We start from the raw sequence: 11,278 nt of genomic DNA on the forward strand, positions 1-11,278 counted from the left end.
AAAAGTCCCCAAAGAATAGGACAGAAAGGCTATTTATAGTCAAAAACCGCGTCTATCATGTGCCTCCACGTGACCCTGTGAGATTTCATGCGCCCGCATGAGCTGCAAAAATTCTCACGCGGTCTCATGAACATTGTTTTACTACAATACTACTACAATGATTTGCCACACTACTTTTCATAGACATGACTGACATACTCTTCTCTTGAGGCCACATGGTCGGGCACATGCTCACGTGGTAGATTATGAGACTTTTCATCGCTAAATCATTATTGGGAAGCTCTTGCATTCTTCACACAAATAGGGATATGGGAGTGTGACTTGCTTTGTGCCCTTCCAACTCACAAATTTGCTTGAATTCTATTGGAAGTTGGCACACACCTCCATGTACATGAGCTCCTCTTTTGTCTATATTCTTATGTTGCATTAAAACTACCAAAATGTGCCTTTATAACCTATCTTTGCTTCCTTTTCTTCCTTTAAGGCATTCACAACCTATTTGCAGAAAGGAACACCAAATACAGTTTATGAGACATAAACCATGGTAAAAATGATGCTCAATGCATGTAAAACATATAGATAATTATGTCTACTCAAGAACTTATCAATTATCAGACTTTGTATTCAATTTTTTTGACAAGGGTTGGCCCTGCCTATTTTGTACTTATTTTGAGACTTTTAGTAGGTTTTTATTTTTTGTTCTTGTTATTTTTTTATCTTTAATGGTCTTTCATATACTTCACAGGACTATGTACAACACCCTACATCCTCAATTATAAAAAGGATGCTCACTCAGTCATATTTCTTGACCTTGAGTGACCCCCAACTGCTAGGGCACATCAACAGAGACATTAGGCCGGTTCCAAGGATCAATGTACTCTCCAAATTGAACTCAGGAAGTAATCATATTCCATTCCTCTCCTATTCTTATTTACATTGCCTTGGATGCTTATATTTATATACATTAAGGACAATGTATGAATTAAGTGTGGGGGAGGGGTTTAAGTTTCATTGTTAACTCTTTTACATGCCTTGTTTGACTCATGACGATTCATTTGTAATGAAGTATGAGTTTCTTAGTATTCCTGTGGACAAATGCCTGTTTGTTCCATTTTGAGTTCTATTTTTTTTTTTTTAGTTTGCACTCTATTCTTAACTATTCTTCTATTTAGAGCACACAACTTCTGTAGTATACCAACTTAGACTATGTTGGACTTCATTTGGTTTAGTTCATTTTACATCATGTGGTTGAATTGAGAAAATTTTTTGCAAATTTGAAAGAATTTGTTTAATAAAGAAAGAGAAAAAGAAAGTGGAGAAATGGAAAGAGTTACCCCTTGTGAAGTGTAAAGCTACTCTTAATAAGTCGAATACTATGTATGCCCTAATGAGAGAAAGAGCTACCTCCTTAGATAAGTGAAGCTACTGTATTTTGGGTAAAAGATGTGGGAAAAGCTACCTCTCTTAAGCGTGAAAGCCTCTCAACGTACGCTTCTAGGAAAACGCTACTTTATGAGTTGTGTGAAGCTACCACCTTGAAAAGAAGAAGTTATTTGTATATTTTTGTTTTTATTGAAGTCCTCTAGGTCAACAGAAGTAAAGTAGAGAGTTGTAATACACACATAATGATAACTTGAATAGAGTGTTCACAATTTTTGGAACTCAAAGTTTTTAGCATTCTTGTATTGTTGAAACCCAAACAACTTATGAACTACCCAATTCTTGAGCACCTAAGGTCTTGCAATTCCTCCACTTGGTTTGTAATGTTTTATTTTTTTCTTGAGGACAAGCAAAAGCTTAGGTGTGGGGGAACTTGATGAATGTACAATGTTCATGTATTTCATATCATTTTGTACACTCATTCGGAATGTATTAGAATCATACTGTGGAATTTAATGCTAAATCTAGTGTGCTTTACATTCTCAAGCTTAGGACAACACTTCAAGATGAGAAATAACGAAAAAGAAGAATTCCAGACCTTGAATAAAGAAGTTTGAGCTCTCTCGACATCAATCGAACGAGGATAAGGTAAAACTGGGTAACTTACTGGTAGCTAACAGCTCACCTTATGGCTGTAAATAGATTCTAGAGAACCTTGTGGCCATGTTGCTGTCTCGTATGGGGAATTCAAAGTTAAATTAGAGGACCTTATGGGTAAGTCTTACGCCCATAAGGATGCCTGTAAGGACCATTGAGAGAAGTTTACAACCACAACATATGCCCATAAAGGCAATCGCAAGAAGCAACACAGTGAAGTTTATGGTGCAGCGCTTACGGTTATAAGTTGGACCGTAACACAAACCAAAGACCTTACAAACATGATATATGGCCGCAACTGTTCCTATAAGGCTCGCAATTATCTTCTCCAGCTCCCTTACGACCGTGCCTTTACTCTCGTAAGCAACCCGTAAGAAGTCGGGTATAAATAGATATGATGAGAAGTTTTAGGGTAATTTTTGGTGTTCTTTGGGATGATTCTTAGAGGAAAAGCTAGGAAAGAAAGGAGACGACTCTCGAGCAATAAAGGGGCTATTTCAATGGAGATTTGGATTCCATTCAAGGGGATTAGAGATCATAGCCATCAAGCTCACCTTGGTGGTGTGCGTGGAAGTGATATAGCCCCTTGCATGTGTCCGCAAGTGCACAGGTCGTTCAAGTAATATAGTATACCAAATGGTCGGGTAGTCAAATCTACAGGGAGCAGGGTTACTAGTACTAACTTCTTCTCTGCTATCTAACCTAATAAATGAGATGATGTGATGATCTAATGTGCAAAGAAATATATACCAAAGATGAATATGCAATGGTAAAATAAAGGGAGATCTTAATCAGTAAAAGTGGGGTATCCAAGCGATGCTCGCTCCTAGGATTCAGGTATTAGGTACTTGGTTTACAAAGTGTTTCTAGAAAGAGTAGGTTAAGTCATGGGAATCTAAAGGCAATAAGATCCTATCTCCAGATCAACAATACTAGTTCCCCTATGAGGTTCTGGTTGAGAAATCTCTGAGTCTGAACACTTCACAGCACATATGACCACATAGCACTCTACGGATACCAAAAGATATATTTGATTCCTAAGAATAGACTTAGCCCTATTTCTAAGTAAAAGGCCCCTAACCGGCCTATGAGGTCTCTGTGGAGAATTCTGATAAGTGCTTGTGTGATAAGAATGCGAAGTGTTCTTTCCTTATGATGAGCATTACTTTTATTAGGTTTTAACACTAATATGTGTGTATTTTTGTTACTTTTATGCAGATAGGGTTGTGAGGCTGAATATTAGAGAATGAAGCCAATGTGGATCGTAAATGCACCATTTGGAGGACATCTTGAGAAGGTTCAAACGTGAAGACATAAGTCGGGTTTGAAATCCGGGAATGTGTGGCAACCTCCTCGTATTCAAGTTAGCACAACGATTTGGAGGGGCACAAGGGCAATCACATTCAAGCATTCCGGCTTGTGCATGTATAGCAAGATATCCACCAACATGTCCGTTATTGAAGAAGCAAAGCGATCTACGACGTAAACATGTGCCCGTTTACGTTACCTCGATGAAAGCATGGATTCGGGAGTGTTTTGGGCCGGTACTATAGCAGGGCACTGTAGCAAGATAATGTAGCAGGTACTGTTAACAGCCGGCTGAAGAAGGATGAAAATAGAGAATCCACACGAGCGTGCATTAATTCCACACGCCCGTGTGAAAAATCTACAGGGGTGTCCACAGGGCGTGTGGATTCTTGATTCTAGCCCTTTAAAAGCCGATTTCAGCCCCGATTTCAGCATTATTTTCTCCATCTTTTCCCCAACTTGAGAGAAGGCTTCAGCTAGGGTTTTGAGAGCTACTGGCTAGGGATTTGGAGAGGTTCTATGGCTCTGAGATTATGCTCCGTTTGGAAGAAGGTTAGTGGCAGAGCTTTCGTCGGCACCGATTCGGCAAGGTGTATCCTAGGCCAGACAAAGGGACCCTTGGACGAGTAGAGGACTCTCCACATGACCATCACCACGACTATCGATGGGGTTTTCTATGGATTCTTTGCTTTTACATTTGATTTCATTAATTGTAATTAGCTCCATGGAGAGCTAAACCCCTAGTGGGTACTTGGGTATTTGTGAACCATAAGATGAATTCGTTTCATTGAACCTCTTTATTATGCTTTCAATTAATTAATATTTTATTTGAGTTCCAATCTTGAATGCTTGATTGTATGAATACTCCTTAGAGTGACACTAGGGTTGAGAGTTCTTGTTGGTAACCCTTGTGAGTGAGTGACCATCACGAGAGTTAGACAAAGATAGATTGGTGAGGGTTGAGAGGGTGAGTCGAGCGGTAGAGGAGCATTCCCTTTTCCTCTGGTGTGATTTATTCTACCTCTATTTCCTCAAGTTCTTTGTGGTCATAGTAGAGTGAATGGGCTAATGGATGACCTTCCGTTGGGGATTAGTTACGGGCGCAACGGAGTGAAGCATTGAAGTGATTTTAGCACCTAGGGATTAATTATGGCTAAGGATCTTCCACCTCCACCAAAGGGTTAGGTGTACATCTAGGAAGAGGATTTATCACTTGGAATCCCTAGAACTCATTGCAATTCTATACAAGTGCGAGGTTGACAGGTTATTCAATTTCTCCTCAGGGACATGTATAGAGTTAGGCATGGTTGACATTAGATTTGGGACCATGTATTCAAGAATCTCCACAACTCATTATTGCATCAGTTAGAAAGAATAATAGAGGGTGCTTGCAATTGAAACGATTATCCTAGGCGGAACAATATCTGGGTACGCCATTTATATCGATTACCTTACTTTCTCCTTTATTTGTGCTCTCTTTCTTGTTCTTTTGCTTTTGTTATTTCACATCTTGTCACACATATCACTATTCATCTTTCATTTAGTTAAGAAACAATTTAAGTGTTTTTATTTCCTACTCCCTGTGGATATGATACCCCACTCATTAGGGATTTTATTACTTCAACAAACCCGTGTACTTGCGGGACTTACGCAAAGGGCGTTGTCAAGTTTTTGGCGTCATTGCCGGGGAGTAGGCGTTTAGAGGTATTTTGCACTTTTTTTCCTATCTATTCATTCATTCATTTTAGTTTATGATAAACGCCTAAATGTACATATTTTATATATATTAATCTTGTATTATTTGTGTACATTTTAATGAATTGATGCCCGTTTAAGCTTAAATTGGTTATTTCGGTGTTGGAGATCTTAAATGAGCCGAACGAAGCTCGAAAATGCAAATTAGATGAATTCGACACCAAAAACGGCATTTTTTCTAGGGCAAATTAGATAAATTCGACACCAAAAACCGACACCTTTTCTGGGCAAAATGGCAGTGAGCTTCACGGGCTCCATGCGCCCGCATGGAGCCCGTATGGACCTGACGGGATATATAAAGAGGCTGATTTTCTAGGGCAAAGGAGAGTTTTTTGGAGGGGGAGTTTTTCTCTAGGGCCTCTTAGGCCGCCGCCCCACTCTTCCCGCCGGCGATCTACTACGCAAGACTTCATCAAGAGGGAGACAAACTTTGGAGGAGAAGATAAGGAGAAGATCCTAGGCATCAAAAGTATCATTTGAGGGGAGATCTCTTCAAATCTTCAAGATCTTCACCATCCAAGGGGATTTAAAGCTAGAGGGAGTAGTTCTTACTTATTTTCTTGTTTACTTATTCCTTGGACTTGTATGAGCATTCCTCTTTCATGAGGAACTAACTTATTTGTGATTTGGACATGATGAACTCTAGGGTTGATTGTTTGTAATTTGGATGATCATCTTTATTGATGCATTGTTTGGATGTTGTATTTCTTTTATGGAATCTTGTAGTTTGTGGTTCAAGCCTTGTGTACTTTGATGTGTTGATTTGCATGAGAACTCTGTATTTCAACTTCTAGGTTGTACTTGGTTGCGTGACCATCGCCCTTGTACTAGACACGCTTGGCTTGGAAGGGATCCATGTACAAATACACCGTGACCATCGGGTATTTTGTACCCCTCCAGCAATTAGGGTTGGACCTAGTTTGAGTATTGACCCTGATTAGAGATTTCCCTGAGTGTAATGCAATCATACGAGGATTTGGGCGGAAGTAATTCTGACCCAATACTTGTATGGGATTAGGGTTCAATTGCCGTGACCATTGGGTTGAGCTAATTTAGGAGTCTCTTGGCCCAACTACCATCTCACATTTCAACCTAAATTCAGGACTTAATGACAACCCTAGGGGGACTCGTTGTCCAAATCACTCCCTTCAGTGTTTGATTCTCCCTTGAGTTCGTATTGTGTGTAGTAGAACCCCGGATTTCATTGTAGTTAATTCTTTCTCTTTTTAGAATTACTATTCATCTTTCGAAGTGTTAGGCTAGGAAATAGACGAAAGGGAAGTAATAGTAGCTCCTTGGGCCCTGGGAATACGATCCTCTCGTGCTTGCGCGAGAGGTATTACTTGGCGACCCGTGCGCTTGCGGATCTCACATCAGTTTATTTCTTCTATTTCTATCATCGTTAAAGAAGGCATTCATCCACATGTGGCAGCAATCCACATAGTTCTTCTTATTTTGCACTTGCGGGACACAATTGAGTATTGTGCGTTCCCCGATTACAGCTCAGAACTTCGAGCTAAAGCTATGTGAAGTATCAACAATGACAAGTGTGAAATTCCAGGTGAGCGGAGTCGAATCACAGGGAGTAGGGAGTAAAGACACTTAATTCGGTTCTTAGCTATGTGAAGTATCAACAATGACAAGTGTGAAATTGATTCAATTCTCAACAATAAAAGCAACAAGTGATAGAGCAAGAATAAAGAAAAGGGTAAGGCAATCGATAAAGATGGGGTACTCGGATGATGCTTCACCTAGGAAAATCATTTCAAGTGCAAGAACTCTCTATTATGCTTCCTAATAAATGCAATGGTGAGTCATGGAAATCCTTACATATATAGTCCCAAATCTAAGGTCAACTATGCCTAACTCTATTCATGTCCCGGAGGAGAGATTAAATAATCTCTCAACCTCGCACTTGAATAAAGTTGCAATGAGCTCTAGGGATTCCAAGTGATAAATCGCTTCCTAATTATAGACCTAACCCTTTGGTCCAGGTGGAAGGTCTCTAGCCACAATTAAGCCCTAGATACTAAGATCCCCTCAATGCTTCACTCTATTGCACGTGCAACTAGGCCCCATCAGAGGTTGATCCCTTAGACCATTCACTCTATCATGGCTGCAAAGAACTCAAGGAACGTAGGTAGAATCTATCACGTCGGAGGGGAAAGGGGACGCTCCTGTACCTCTCGACTCACCCTCTCAATCCTCTCCAACCTAGCTTTGTCTAACGCTCGTGGTGTGTCACTCACTCACAAGGTTACCAACAAGAACTCTCAACCCTAGTGTCACTCTAGGGGAAATGTTCATACAATTAAACATTCAAGGTTGGAACTCACAATAAACATCAATTTATTGAAAGCATAATAAAGAAGTTCAATGAAACGAATACATCCTAGGGTTCACAATCACCCAAGTACCCACTAGGGGTTTAGCTCTCCATGGAGCTAAGTACAATCAAAGAAATTGAATGTAAAAGCAATGAATCCATAAAGAAACCCCTCGATGGTCGTGTCGATGGTCTTGTGGAGAGTCCTCTACTCGTCGTCCAATGATTCCTTCATCCGGTATAGGATACGCCTCGATCGAAGCTCCCCTACCAACCTTCTTCCTAATGGAATCACGATGTCGGAGCCGTAGAACCTCTTCAAAAACCTAGCCAATACCCCTCAAAACCCTAGCCGAAGCCCTCTCACAAGTTGGGGAAAAGATGGAGAAAAGAATACCAAAATCGGGGCTGAATCGGCTTTAAATAGGGCTGGAATCGGGCAACTCCACGGCCGTGGACGCTACACGCGCCCGTGTGGAATTTCCACACGGGCGTGGATAATTTCCACACGCCCGTGTGGATTCTCTGTTTCTGTCATTTTCGGCCGGCTGTGAACAGTAACTGCTATAGTGTTTACAATATTGATTTGCTATAGTAACCTGCTACAGTACTATGTCAAAAATACTCCCGAATCCACTTTTCATCGAGGTAACATAAACGGGAACACGTTTATGCCGTGGATCGCTTTGCTTCTTCAATGACGGATAAGTTGATGGAGATCTTGTTCTATGTGCATAAGTCTTAATGCTTGAGTGTGACTGCCCTTGTGCCCCTCCAAATGGTTGTGCAAACTCAAATACGGGGAGGTTGGCACACACTCTAGCATCTCGCACCCGACTTATATCTTCGCGTTTGAACCTTAGCAAGATTTCCTCCAAAATCGGTGCATTGTGATCCACACTGGCTTCTTTCCTTTATAATTGGTTTCACAACCCTACATGCATAAAAGTAACATAAAAACACATATATTAATGTAAAAACTTGAGAAAAATAATGCTCAACATAAGGAAAGAATGCTTCGCATTCATATCACACAAGCACTTATCAATTACCACATTGGAGGAGATGGTAGAAGCTTTGGAAAATCTGCAAAGCTTAGGAATGAGATCTCATCCTTTGTACAGTCAGAATTGGAGTCTCTATTTGAGACGTGGGAAAGGTTCAAGGAGCTCCTAAGAAAGTGCCCGCAATACGGATTCTTGGAGTGGATGATTGTTGAGATCTTTTATACCGGGTTGAATCCGAGTACAAGGCAACTCTTGGATGTGACAGCAGGAAGTGCCTTAGGTAGCAAGACCCCCGGTGAGGCCCATCAACTAATTGAAGAAATAGGGTTAAATTGCTACCAATGGAATGCTAGGGAGAAGAAAAAGGTGGCCGAGCTCCATGAGATAGATGCAGTAACTTTATTGGCGGGTCAAGTGGAATCATTAAGTAAGAAGTTAGATCCTCTAACTTCGAATAGAGTGACGGCCGTGACTACTTGCACCGGGTGTGGTGAACAACATGCTCCATCCGATTGCGCGATCTCTATTGGCGATGCATCTTCGGTTGAGAATGTCGATTTTGTGGGTAATGCAATGAGGAACCAAAGGAATCCATATAGCAACACCTACAATCCAGGTTGGAAGAATTATCCCAATTTTTTGTGTAGCAACTAAGGTCCACAAAAGGCCATGGGGCCACCGGGTTTCCAACAACAACAAGCCCCAAACATGGAAAACCGAGTTTCAGGTTTGGAGACCCGAATAACCAATTTGGAGAAGGCTTTGACTAGGTTTGTGAAATTGTCAGATATAAGGTTTCAATCAGTCGAGGCTACACTTCGTAACCACACCGCCTCTTTGCACAATCTTGAAAATCAAGTGGACAGATTGTGAAGTCTCTATCGGAAAGGCCACGAGGAAGCTTGCCGAGTAATACTGAGACCAATCCTAGAGAACATGTGAAGGCGATCACTTTGAGAAGTGGTCATGACGTTGAAGATAGCCTTCTGAGTGAGAGGTCCAATGAACACGCATCCCAAGGTTATAGAGGTTAAGGAGGAAGCAAGCAAAGAGAAGAAGGTGGCACCCGCATCTTTCTAGCCAAGAATCCCTTATCCTCTAGATAGAAGAATGACCAAGGAGTTGAACAATACAAGAAGTTCCTGAGTTTGTTCAAACAACTCCACATCAATATTCCCTTTGTTGAGGTATTGGCACAAATGCCTAAGTATGCAAAATTCTTGAAGGACTTGTTGACTAACAAGAGGAAGTTGGAGGAGAGTACTTCAGTGATCTTAGATGCGTCTTGCTCGGTGGTGTTGCAAAAAGAACATGCCGAACAAGAAGAAAGACCCGGGAAGCTTCATCATTCTGTGTAATATTGGCAATTTGGGTGAAGAAATGACATTGGCAGACTCAGGGGCCAGTATCAACGTCATGCCATACACCTTCTTTCAAAAGCTAGGCTTGGGCGAGCCTAGACCCACTCGGATGACTTTTGATAAGTGCTTGAGTAGACATATTTTTATATATGTTTTACATGCATTGAGCATCATTTTTACTGTGGTTTATGTCTCATATTGTGTATTTGGTGTTCTTTTATGCATATACGTTGTGAATGCCTTGAAAAGTAAAAAGGAAGCAAAGATAGGCTATAAAGACACAATGTTGGGAGTTCTTGTTCAATTCAAGGATCAAGACACGAGAGCAGTTCATAAACGTGGAGATGTGTGCCAACTTCCAAGAAGATTCAAGTCAATTCACTATTTCGAAGGGTACAAAGGCAGCCACATCTTCATATTCCTTCTCTTTGTGAAGATTGCAAGACCTCTCAAAGATACGTCGATGAAGAAAAGTTTTATAGCCTACCACATGGACGTGTGCCCGGACATGTGGCCTTAAGAGAAGAGTGTTCGGATCGCGTTTTGTGAAAATTTCATCGTAGCAAATGTCATGTAGCAAAATCGCATTCACGTGCGCGTGGAAATTTCTGCAGCCCACGCGGCCGCGTGGAAAATCCACACGGGCGCGTGAGGGCACGTGACAGACGCGATCTAAGGCCTATAAATAGCCGTTTTGCCCTATTCTTTCTCATCTTTTGTGCGGCTCTTGAGGGGTGAGACGGCTAGGGTTTGGAGAGGAGGTCTTTGCGGCTTTGGAGGCGCTTCGTCACCAACTTTGATCGATTCCTCCTCCGTCATAGCATCAAGGAAGCCACCGGTGAACCTAGCTTCGGAGTGGGTCTTTCAAGACGTCGAAGCTCTCCATCAAGGCCATCAGTTCATATATAAGGGGGTTTATTTCTATGGTTTTAATGTACTTTCATTCATTGATGGTGTGTTTTGTATGTTGCTCCATGGAGAGCTAAAACTCTAGAGGGTATTTGGGCTTGTGAACCCTAGGATTCTCATCTTTTGTGGATTTGCTTAGTGTTTCTATTTAATCCGAGTTTGATTAAGTTTTAATCTTGTATTCTCATTGCTTGCTTGTTTAATTAATCCTTGTGGTTGATTGGATTTGCATGATTTGTTACTTTGATGTGAGAGAGGTCTCCATTAGAGTTAGAACTTCAAGGTTAAAGAGGGTTGAGAGGGTGAGTCATGAGATAGTGGAGTGTCCCCTCTCCCTTCCGATTGAGTGTATTCTATCTCCGTTCCTTAAGCTCTATGCAACCATATTTGGTGTGAGGCGTGAGATTGAGAGATTTCTCCGCCGGGACCTTGTAGGGGGTTAGGATCCTTCGCCGGGAATTAGGGTTGGATCAATCTTTAGGAATCAGATACAACTCTTGGAATCCCTAGAGTGCTTTGCAGTCATATGTGGTGTGAGGTGTTGAGATTGAGCGATTTCTCCACCGGGACCTCGT

The 11,278-nt window shown here is 41.4% G+C and overlaps 1 non-coding gene across 1 annotated transcript; it reads right to left on the reverse strand.

The window, feature by feature from the left end:
• Positions 1 to 8,517: 8,517 nt before the first annotated feature.
• LOC120252113 lies at positions 8,518 to 8,624 on the reverse strand. Its single transcript, XR_005533661.1, has one exon. It is a non-coding gene; the product is annotated as a small nucleolar RNA R71 (small nucleolar RNA).
• Between the last annotated feature and the right edge of the window lie 2,654 nt (positions 8,625 to 11,278).

This window comes from Dioscorea cayenensis, chromosome 20 (assembly GCF_009730915.1).
Source record: "Dioscorea cayenensis subsp. rotundata cultivar TDr96_F1 chromosome 20, TDr96_F1_v2_PseudoChromosome.rev07_lg8_w22 25.fasta, whole genome shotgun sequence".
NCBI classification, from domain to species: Eukaryota; Viridiplantae; Streptophyta; class Magnoliopsida; order Dioscoreales; family Dioscoreaceae; genus Dioscorea; species Dioscorea cayenensis.